At 35.7% G+C, this 12,593-nt stretch overlaps 1 long non-coding RNA gene across 1 annotated transcript in view; it reads left to right on the plus strand.

Annotated features, from left to right (window-relative positions):
- LOC123380909 overlaps positions 1–12,073 on the plus strand; it is a 62,669-nt gene extending 50,596 nt beyond the window's left edge. Inside the window, exon 4 of the long non-coding RNA XR_006587306.1 lies at positions 11,326–12,073. This is a non-coding gene — a long non-coding RNA (uncharacterized LOC123380909). The remainder of the gene's footprint in view (positions 1–11,325) is intronic.
- Positions 12,074–12,593: the final 520 nt, after the last annotated feature.

The following is a 12,593-nucleotide window of genomic DNA, read 5'->3' on the forward strand; positions in this document are numbered from 1 at the left end:
TTCTCAAATAATCACAATTTTCCCCCTAGGTGAGTCAACATAAGTTGCAGAAGCTACAATCTTTAATTTGCATAAATGTTAACAGCAAAGTTTTATTGAGTTTTGGTGACATCCAAGGCATCTCATGCAGGCTAGAAATTGGAGATGCATAGAAAATTTGTGCATGAGCGGAGTCTAACTTAGCAAAAAGAAATGTGTTTAGCAAAAGACACGTAGCAGTTACAGGAACTGGGCCCTAAGAGCCAGGCTGAGGAAGAGCCCTTGACCTTTGCTATGGAGAAGTGAGGCTGGTCCATTGAGACAGAAGACTGAGCTCTTACTGTCTCCAGTCAGGGACATTCACGGCAATTCTTGTTTTATTGGAGCACCCTTCGTGCTGCTTGCTTCTTCATGTTTGCTTTTTTAGAATTCCTCTTAGAACTTCATTTTGGCATCTTGTATTCCCTCCAAGTAATCAATGTTCACTCCTGAGACCCTTGGTTTTTTGTCTCTGCAGTACATTCATATTCTGGTTTATTTTACAATCCAAATGAGATTAACATATTTCTGTGGCTTTTGAATGTGATTGAGAAGGAAAATATCTTAGAAGGATAATCACCCTTGAAGGACCAACTAAACTTTCAACATACATCCATTATGCATGGATGTATATCCATATGTAAGATTTTGGCCACTCTCAAAACCAAGTAAGTAGTAAGACATTAAAAAGATTGGGGACACATAATGAACCACATGGATTAAAAAAGCGAGCAGATGTTTAATATTAGTATTAAACTTAATACTAAAGTGTTTAATATTAAGATGACTCAACACAGCAATCAAAATCTTTCTTACTGACTGTGGGCCCAGCCCACCTACTTTCCTAACTAAAACAGAGACAAACAATGCATGGAGGGGACTGGGTTGTTTAATCAGATTTCTGTCCCCAGAGCTTCACCTTTTCTTTGGGAAATCTTTGTGATCCTGTAAGCTGTACCCTGTGAAGATGCTCCTACATTTACCAGCCTTTAAGGATTAGGGGTTGATTACATTGAGAGAGACAGCAGGATTGTTATACTTTATTGTATCTTTTATCTGAGGGAATGATAGTCAATCCATGAGAAAATATGGAGAGCAAGGAACATACTTTATTAGTATTTGGGGGAAATGAAAGGATATTTTTAATAAAATAAATTACTTTCCAAAACTCTTAAATGAACATACCACACTGTTTTAAAATTTAAATTTAATTTTATTTTAGCAGGCAGAGGACAATTACATTGACCTCAGAAGCTTTGGATACTTTAGGCTTGTGTGGATGTTCAATGATGTTTTGGGACACAGTTTTTCTCTATTTCCTTATTGTCATCCTTCTAAGAAAAATTGGGAGATTTTTATTAAACTCAATTCCTCTGAAAAAGTAATGGTATTTACTTGTCAAAGCATCTGCCATCTCTCACTATGACATATCTCGTGTGAACGAATTAAAAACTCCTGAGTCCCATCAAAGTCCAAAGTCCCATCAAAGTCCCTGCTCTCAAGCTGGTTGTTGTCATGATTCCATGTTCAAACTCACAATTACTTGGGTGATTTATTGTTTGAAACTTTATGGTGTATTCATGTATCTGGTAGTCTCTCTTCTTTCTGTGTTATCTCTAGTTTATCTCTTTATCTTCGGTGTGTATTCCTAAGTGTTGTTATGCATGTACATATTCACTGAGATACACAGGCACATGTATACTGTTTCAGTGAACCGAGATTATTCAAAGACCTAAATTATGCAAGGAGGGGAATTTGTTTCTGCTCATTAGATTGTCTTCTTGAAAAAGATCTATCTCAACATTGAAGCTGCAGGATGTTTGTACTTATCAGCCATGCTTCTCACTGTGGTTCATGTGCGGGTTCAGCCCTTGATTTGGCTGGAATGTACCCCTGCTGTCCTTGCTACTTTTAAATTCTGTTTTCTGGACTCTCACTACATGCCTCTCCCCCGTTCTGGCTTCACTTTCTGTGTTCTCTGCTGGTATTTCTGGGCTTTGATGAAGAATGGATTCGTATCGTTGCCATTCTTCTGTCTTAAATTTAAATATTAATAAGGATGTGATAATATGGAGAAAATAGCAAAGGTGTGTTGTTTTATTTTATTTTTTCCTAACTTTCTTGACCCTTCAGTGTTTTAGACTGTTCTTATGTACAAGAAAGAAAAGGGAAATAGTTCTGTTATTTTAATACAAAACTGAAATCCATGAAAGACAATGCAAACTCCATGACAGGTCAAGGGATAACTTTGTGAAGATTTTAATAGCTAAAGACTATTAGCAAAATCAGTGTTTTGGATGGAAGGTGCTGCTGTTAATGGTGATGATTGTAGCAGTAGCAGCAGCAGCAACAGCAATAGTAGTAATAGTAATGGACAGAGTCAGAGAAGAGGAGCTGGGGCAGAAAACAATTATACCTGCTGATTGTATTAAAGGCAATTCAGTAAATTGAGGCTTGCACCACGTCAACTGGTTCCTTTTGCCCATTCACAGCCTCTCCCATGATCACACTTCCTCTCAACATCCTGTCTCCAGCCACACCTCCAAGAATTCTTCTTTTTCCAAGGCTTCATCTACCAGAAGACAGTGTTTTTAGGGGCCCTGTTTGTGGCTCTGCATCAGAGTTAACTTAAAGCCATAGGCAATCTGATGTGTTTGACAAAGAAACTGTAATAAAGACAGTCTTTCAGCAAGTGGTGCTGGGAAAACTGGACAGCGACACACAGAAGAATGAAACTGAACCACTTTCTTACACCATACACAAAAATAAACTCAAAATGGATGAAAGACTAAGTGTAAGACAGGAAGCCATCAAAATCCTCGAGGAGAAAGCAGGCGAAAACCTCTTTGACCTTGGCCACAGCAACTTCTTACTCAACACGTCTCTAGAGGCAATGGAAACAAAAGCAAAAATGAACTACTGGGACCTCATCAAACTAAAAAGCTTCTGCACAGCGAAGGAAACAATCAGCAAAATTAAAGGCAACCGACAGAATGGGAGAAGATATTTGAAAATGACATATCAACTAAAGGGTTAGTATCCAAAATCTACAAAGAACTTATCAAACTCGACACCCAAAAAACAAATAATCCAGTGAAGAAATGGGCAAAAGACATGAATAGACACTTCTCCAAAGAAGACATGCAGATGGCCAACTGACACATGAAAAATATGCTCAGCATCACTCATCATCCGAGAAATACAAATTAAAACCACAATGAGATACCACCTTACACCTGTCAGAATAGCTAACACAACTCAGGCAACAACAGATGTTGGTGAGGATGCTGAGAAAGAGCATCTCTTTTGCATTGTTGGTGGGAATGCAAGCAGGTGCAGCCACTCTGGAAAAAAGTATGGAGGTTCCTCAAAAAACTAAAAATAGAACTACCCTACGACCCAGCAATTGAACTACTAGGCATTTATCCAAGGGATACAGGTGTGTTGTTTCAAAGGGACACATGCACCCCCATGTTTATAGCAGCACTATCAACAATAGTGAAAGTATGGAAAGAACCCAAATGTCCATCAATGGATGAATGGATTAAGAAGATGTGGTGTGTGTGTGTGTGTGTGTGTGTGTGTGTGTGTGTGTATGCATGCAATGGAGTAATATATATGGAATACACACACACACACACACACACACACACACACAATGGAGTAATACTTGGCAATCAAAAAGAATGAAACCTTGCCATTTGCAACTATGCGGATGGAACTGGAGGGTATTATGCTAAGTGAAATTAGTCAGAGAAAGACAAAAATCATATGACTTCACTCGTATGAGGACTTTAAGAGACAAAACAGATGAGCATAAGGGAAGGAAACAAAAATAATATAAAAACAGGGAGGGGGACAAAACAGAAGAGACTCATAAATATGGAGAACAAACTGAGGGTTACGGAAGGGGTTGTGGGAGGGGGGATAGGCTAAATGGGTAAGGGGCACCAAGGAATCTACTTCTGAATCATTGTTGCACTATACGCTAACAAATTTGGATGTAAAGTTAATTTTTTTTGGATGTAAATTTATTTTTTTTTAATTTTTTTTTCAACGTTTATTTATTTTTGGGACAGAGAGAGACAGAGCATGAACGGGGGAGGGGAAGAGAGAGAGGGAGGCACAGAATCAGAAACAGGCTCCAGGCTCCGAGCCATCAGCCCAGAGCCTGACGCGGGGCTCGAACTCCCGGACGGAGAGATCGTGACCTGGCTGAAGTCGGACGCTTAACTGACTGCGCCACCCAAGCGCCCCTGGATGTAAATTTAAAAAAGGTAAAAAATAAAATTTAAAAAAAAAAGAAAAAGAAAATGCAGAACCTGGGGATTCTTGCCATTACCCAAAATGGAAGATGCCTATAAGAGAAGCAGATGGAGATGGTGAAAAAGCAAAAGATTTGGTATTAGAATAAAACATATTCAAATTCTGACTCTACCACTTCTGCCTATGAGACTTAAACAATCACTTAACTTCTATAAGCCTCAGTTTTCTACTTCTAAAATGGGGAATATAATGCCTCTCTGTAACTTTCCTTGTGAGGATTAATTGATGCATACAAAGTAGTACATGGTATAACTATTTCTCTCTAGCTTTCCATCTATCCATCTATTTATCAATTGATCTATCTATGTGTCCATCTATTTAATCACCCATCTCCAGATGATGCCCACAGGAAGATAGTATTCAGGAGCACTGCAAAAATGCTTGAACAGAAGGACAGCTGGGATTTTAATTTCTGTTTACTTGTTTTTCACTTTGCACTGAGGGGAAGAATTACCTGCTTAATGGCTGCATACTGAAGTCTCATCCTTCTTCCTGCTGGGAAAGGTGACACTGACAGTGGAAATTTTCTACGATTCTCATCAGTTTTTTGTGTTTTTGATTAATTATTCAGTCAACAACATTTTCCTTACTGAATTATGCATCTTATTTCCTTTATCTCCTTTTGCCCATGAAGTTCATTGTTAGATTTAATTATAATTGCTTTATAATCACTGTGTTATGGCATTAATTGATATCACATCGAGCCACTAACAATGTTATTTTGCATAAAACTCATCAAATCTCAGGGATCACACATGGCCTATTGTTGGTCTGTGGTTGCCTGTCTCCCTCTTCTCTGGATGTTACTTTTTTTTTCTTTCTGATAGATTTCAAAAGGCTTTTTAATAGCTTAGAAGTCCTTAAATTATTTTCTGCTCACCATAGGATCATCTACTTACACTGTCTTGTGAATCTCACTTTCTTATCTGAAGTCTCTGTCTCTCAAAAGACATTTATTACCTTATTATCCCTAAGTGGCTTAGGCCAGTGGTCAGGAAACTGATCATTGAGTTGAATGAGGCCAATGGCCTATATTTGTATAGCCTTTGACCTAAAATTGATTATTACATTTACATTTCTTTACAAGTTGTAAAGAAGCAAATAAAGACAAATATATGGGGCAGAAAGCATACGTGGCCTACAAAGCATTAATATTTATCACTTGATCCATTATAGAAAAAAGTTTGCCAACCACTAGAATAGGCTCATCATTAGCCTTTCTATTCATAGAAAACTAGAGAGAAAACGAAATACAGAGTGATAGTTCTATTTTGTGTTCTCCTTCAGGACTTTTCATCACCAACTTTTAAACTCCATGTTGGTTATTCCATTACAGAGTTTTACTACCTGCACTTCCATGTCTAACTCTTCTTATTTATTAAAAAATATTTTTGTTTTGGATTGAACTCATGTTTAAGCACAATAAGTAGAAGAAAAGGCATAAGACTGTGTTCAAGGAGACTTGATTATTTGTTTCATCTTCATTTGTTGTGCGACCTTGTTTGAGGTCATTTATACCTGTAATCCTTAGGTTCATGATCTGTAAAATGGAGGAACTTGACAGCATGGTGTTGAAAGTCCTTTACAGCTCTAACTTTTTAGAATTAACTCAGGTACAATGCAATAATCTTTAAATTGATAAAGCCCTATTGCTGTATGAGTGAGACCTGAGAATTTGGGGTAACCATAGGGACAGAATGTTTAGAACTCCATTTTTGCACAATTTAAATTATAGGAAATCTTTTCATTTTATAGAACTGACGTCAGCTTCTTGTAACTTCTGCCTGTTGGTAATAGTTCTATCCTCTCAGGACACATAGAATTAGAATACACAGCAAACATTAGAACTCATCCAACATGTTCAGATCTTTCTTTTACATGTGAAACAGCCTTACTGTCTTAATTTTTTTTAATTTTATTTTAGAGAGAGGAAAAACATAAGCACACATGTAAGCAGGGGACAGGGGCAGAGGGAGAGTGGGAGAGAGGGAGAGAGAAAGGAAGAGAGGGAAAAAGGAAGAGAGGGAGAGAGAGAGAGAGAGAGAGAGAGAGAGAGAGAGAGAGAGAGAATCCCAAGGAGGCTCTGTGCTTTCAGAATGGAGCCCAATGTGGGGCTCTATCCCACCACCCTGGAATCATGATCAGGAGTTGTATGCTCAAACAACTGAGCCACCCAGGAGCCCCAGCTTTAATGTCTTTGAATCATTCAACAAGTGGGTGATCTAGAGATCCAGTCACTCTGCTACAAGAAAACTATAATATATCTCAGTGCTCTTGAAAAATGTCTCTGATATCTATATTTGAGAAGAGATTATATAGACATGAGATAGATGACAATCATTCAAATGTATGAGAATGGACAGTAGACAAACTGTATGCTTACTTTCTCTAGGACATTTTTTTAACAAAGTTTGTCTGAAATATTTCATTCTTGGACTATCATGGTTCTTTTGGAGAAGGTCATCTTGAAGACATGGCCATTAGTTGATGCATAAACAGGACCAGGGCAATCAGGGGCTCCTTCCCCTCTCTCCTGTTTTTGGAATGTATTCCCCACCTACAGTTCTCATGCTATTGGCTGTTTCCAGGATGTAGCCTTGAGAGAGTAGGTGGTGTTAAGACCATCACTGAATATGTGACTGAACACAGTTAAGGCTTCTATATAAACTTTAAGATTCTAGCAGAAAAGTGTGGAGATCTATTCATCTTGCAACCACCTAAGACAAGCTTCATAGGTAAGTTCTCTTGCTTATTAAACCTGTCTCCTACCAATCTAGAGTGGCCTGCATGTTTTGTTTTTTTTTTTTTTTGTCTCTATTTGCCTTCCATGCATGGAGGACAGTTTCAAATTTCACCTGGGAATCCCCAAGGTTGTGAATCAACTGGGTACCACCAAGAAATCCAGTCTTCCTAGTAGTACCATTGCTTAAGTTACTCAGTAAGTTTAATCATTTTTGTAGTAATTTAGAACCCTGAATCAGAGTAAAGAAAATCTTGGGAGTTAATTTTATTAAATCCTAGACAGGAAGTCACTTACTTTTTGTTAATATTTCCAATATTATAAACTCAATGATGTTTCTAAGTCTTTCATTAGGAAAAAAAAATTGAAGAAACATTTTAATTATAAAATAAAAAATAAAATAATAAAATAACAAAATAATGTCATCCCTGCTTTACCATTTCAAATTCTCCAGTTCAGTTACCTAGAAGAAATCTGTTTTTAATTACTCATGTGCAGTTTTCTTGTCATTCATGTATTTATAATACTATGTCTATGTGTTTTTGCTTTATTATGCATTATCTGTTGATATTATGTTATTATAGAGGAAGATTAAGCATTATCACACACTTAACAACTCCTCCCTAGTTCCTATTTTTCCTATTCTGTCAATAGATTTAACAAAATTTATTTAAATAGTGGCAATATTTACATCAGTATGCCTCTGTACATATTATTTTCTAAAGAGCCAACACACTAAGCTCATGTTTATTTTCTTGTCAGTTGCATAATTTTAACATGCCCATTGTAAGTTATTTCTACCATTACCATTATATATGACTATTTTTTCCAAATGGCTCAAATATTTCTAAAAATCATTAATTCAGTTTTTATTTCCCCTGAGCCCTCTCCCTTAAGTTTGCATTGTCCAGCCAAATACTAGAATCTTTATGATTACTTTTTTTATTATTATTTTAAGGTTATTCACTTTTGAGAGACAGAGAGAGACAAAGCATGAGTGGGGGAGGGGCAGAGAGAGAGGAAGAAATTGAATCTGAAGCAGGCTCCAGGCTCTGAGCTGTCAGCACAGAGTGCAACACGGGGCTTGAACTCACAAACCGTGAGCTGAAGTTGGACGCTTAACTGACTGAGCCACCTAGGCGCCCCTCTACTGATTACTTTAGATCTGTTACATCTCTCTTATATTCTGAAAGTTGGACACTCTTTTTTAGTTGTTAACTCATTTTGGTGGGGTTCCTCCTCAGTAGCATCTTGACAAAGAAGCATAGAAGCATAAAACAAAAGCAATACGAAACAAATAAAAACAACAGAAAGAGTGATTGCATGTCTACATGATATTTTCTGTTTTCCCATTTAATGAGAGTTTGGATGAATACATAGCTCTAAGCTGAAATTAATTTTCCTTCCTAATATTTGAAGTCATGGCTCCATTGTCTTTAGCATACAATTCTAACAGAGGAATACTGATACCCTTTGATTCCATATTGATCTTGCTATCTCAAAGCTTACAGAATCTTTTATTCATCACTGGCATTCTGAAATTCTACAAATATATGCCTTGGTTTGGATTTATTTTATTCACTTCAGTGAATTTATTGGGCTTTTTTTATTCTCAATTTGAATGCCATTCAGCTTTGGAAAATTTGCAATTTTTTTTTTTGTAAAGACCATCATTTTCAATCAGAGGTCCATGGTAATTTTTTTTTTTAATTTCCCATTATGCTTACTGAAAACTATATTTTTATTCAACCCTATTCTTTCTGGTTTGATGATCTGGAGGCATTGCCAGGCATGATGGCAGTGGTTTCCAAACTCACTCTAACTGTTCTCTACCTTATGCTATACACATTATCTTCTCATGTCTTAAGTTCTCTTTCTGTTTTCCTTCAATTTTTCCAAATCCCGCTACCCAGCAAGGTCCAGCTTCAGCCCCATTCTGCTAAGAAATCCTCTTACCATTCTAGTCCTTCTTTCTCTCTTCTTCTTGGATCCTGTGGTAAGTTTCTCCCATTTGATCATCATTATATACATGGCAGTGGGAAGTAGCCTCTGAAAGTTCCTTGTACTGCCTATTTGAGTTCTCCATAGTCTGCTCTAAGTACTTTATTTGAATACTACAAATTGTGTAATGTGCCATGTGTGTTTTAACATTTAATCTTGTTTTCTTATTATAGTCAGTTCAGGGACTACAGGCTCTCGAGTACATACACCATATTATTTTACTTTGTTGATTTTTATTTCCAAACTTAAATTACACACTCCTTGTTGTTTTGTAGCCCCAAAGAACATTTTATGATTTTGAGATAATTTTACATTTTTGGAATCCTTGATTTCCCCCTTTGCTGTCATTTCTTTCATCTTGATACAAAAGGATTTTAGGTGATTTAAAAAGCACAGAAACTACTGATGATAATAATGTTAATAAAATCATGATACTTTAATGTTTTACTTTACTACAAAATATAAAGTTTTTCAGGGGACTTACACTTGAATGGATCCTCAGACATTTCACTAAAGAATAAATAATTTCAGCTACTTCAAACTCTTCCGGAGAAAGTATGGAATTTATTGCAAAGCACTTGAAATTTTCAGTGGAGGACAAAGTGAATGGGTTTTAAATACTTTAAAAATTTCAAATAAAAAAACTAAGGTCTTACCTCCTTGTGGTGACTGTAATCAATTTATACTGCAGTAAGAAAGGTTGTTAAAACTTTTATACAATTCCTTCAGCACAGTATACATGCCATAAAATATGCCTATGTACGCAGAAAATATTTACTTCATTTATTTTGTGGACAGGACAAATGAGATTTTGTAAATCCCTTGTTCTTTAATTTAAAAACATTTTAATTCAACTGCATTTTAAAATCAGCTTATCAAAGTATACATACAATAAAATTCAGCAACTTGAAATCCACATTTCAGTGCATTTTGACAAATGCATACAATTAATTATGTGACTACTGCCCAAATAAGATAGAGAATATCCCTGACTCCAGGGTCCACTTTCTGTTCCTTCTCAGCCTCTGGAAGCTACTTTCTGTCACTATGGTTGTATCCTTTCTAGAATTTCATGTAAATGGAATCATATGGTTTGTAGTCTTTTATGTTTGATTTTTTCTTACTTAGCATCAAGCTTTTGAGATTCATTCATGTCATTTCATGTACCAGTAGTTAATTCTTTTTTATTGCTGAATAGTGTTCACTTTATGGATACATCAGAGTTTCTTTATCATTCTCAAGTTGAAGAATGTTTGAGTTCTCTCCAGTCCTATTATTACCATTTTCATATAAGTCTCCATGTGAACATTGTTTTGTTTTATTTTGTTTTGTTTTCTCATATAGTTACTTACAAGTTGAATTACTGGTTAATTTTGTAATTTAAAAAAAATTGTGAGAAACTGCAAAACCATTTTCCAAATTGATTGTACTATTTTTGCCTTCCCATCATCAATATGTGAGGGTTCCATTTACTCTGCATTTTCCCCCAACACCTGACGTTGTTAAGCCTTCTGAATTTTAGCCATTCTGCTCAGGGCTCTCATTATGCTTTTAATTGTATTTCCTAATGACTAATGGTAGAGTATAGTGCCTCTTTTTCTATGCCTATTTTTTTCCATTTGCATATTTTCTTTGGTGAAATGTCTGTTCAAATATTTTGCCCATTTAACTTGGAAGGGATGATAGATCTAAATATAAAAACTAAAATTATCAAACTCTTAGAAAAAAAGGAGAAAATATTTGTGATTTGCATTAGGTCAAGATATCTTATATAGGACACGGAAGTATGAATCAATAAAAAAAGATAAGACTTCATCAGAATTAAAAACAAAAACAGAAACAAAAACAAAACAAAACAAACATTTGCCTTTCCAAAGATGTTCTTCAGGAAACAAAAGAGTAAGTCACAGACTAGGAGAAAATATTTCCAAAACATATATGTGATAAAGTATATCCATAATGCATAAATAATTCTTATAACTATTAATAAGACATAGAACTTGATAAAAATATGTAACTCAACCCTAAACATAGCTTTAAAAATCATTCTTATTAATTAATCAAAGAGGTTTAATTTCTAAAGAAATAATCTATTTTTGAAATGTATCTAATTTTTTTCTTAAGATTTAAAATATTCAATTTGTATTCCTTTTAAGTTCATTTACTTGCACTGAAATTTTAAAAAAGTTTAGTGTAATAGAATATGTTATGAAATTTAATGTTTCCAAAACCCATTATAGGCACATTAACAGAAGAATGCATGAAGCAACAAGGGGTTTTCAAGCACAGGGGCTTCATATAGCCCCCTAATTGGGATCCAGGAGATACATTCCATCACAAACAAGTAAGTAGGAGATATAAATGCCAACTGCCTAATTTTTGTATTTTCAGAAAATCCTCATTTCCTATAACTTTATTTTGGAGAAATAGGTTGAATACTATTGAAGAGGAAAAGGAATTATGTGCTAGTTTTCAGAGATAAAAATGAAACATCAGACTTCTAGATTTCTGTTATCCTAAGGACAAATGTTTTTTCTGAAGTACCATGCTCACCCAAGATGACCAATACTCTAGGAAGAATAAATATCTCCTATGACAACCCTTAGATAAAGATTAGACATGCCTGATTCACAGGCCTCTCCAGGAAAACATGTTCTATCAGAAAAGACAACAGAAAATGATGTGTAAATAAGGGGAAAATTGTGAGTTTAATTTAGGAAATCTTAACTTTTATAAGACTAACTCTTGACTTCAAGAAGCCCTACCAAAATGCTCTTTCCAATCATTGCAGTATTCTCCCTGAAAGTAGATCTAGCTGGTACAAATGTCTTCTTCATGTTACATTTGAGCAGTAATTTATGGATATCGTCCTTCCATTCATGGATAGATATCAGCCTTTTTGGTAGGAACATAGTCAGCAAGAGAAGGATTGGCAGGATTCAGTGATAGTGGAGCAAAGATGATACTTGGTTCTCTATGCCAATTGCAATGTTTGGACTAAACCTTGAGGCTTGAGGGGTTGTTAATTTTAGGAAGATAGATCTGGAAAGGGTAACATGTGAACTTGTCAGATGGAGTAGATGGAGGAAGGAGTAAGTAGAAATGAAGACACCAGAAGGAAGACCATTGTGTGAGTCAAAGAGAACATGGGGCCTGATTTTGGGAGGGTGAGTTTAAATTCAGTTTTGTGGTATAATCAACAGAATTTAATGACAATTTGTTAGTGGAGTTTGAGGAGGAAGGGTAAAAGAAAAGGTAATTTTCAGGGAAAATCCAAGAATTCTGATTATGGAAACTGGGTAGCTGGTGATGTCGTAAATCATGACTGAGAGTTCAGAAAACAGTGTTAACGTGAACAGAAATGAGAGAAAAAGTGGTGGGGAGAAGCAGTTGTGAGCGTTAATATTAGGTTTTCTGTTTGGTTTTTTTGTGTGTTTTTTTTTTTTTTTTTTTAAGAGAAGCTAGGTGGACTATCTAACAGATGGTGGTGAATTGTGCAAAAGTGGCT

This window comes from Felis catus, chromosome D2, assembly GCF_018350175.1.
Source record: "Felis catus isolate Fca126 chromosome D2, F.catus_Fca126_mat1.0, whole genome shotgun sequence".
NCBI classification, from domain to species: Eukaryota; Metazoa; Chordata; class Mammalia; order Carnivora; family Felidae; genus Felis; species Felis catus.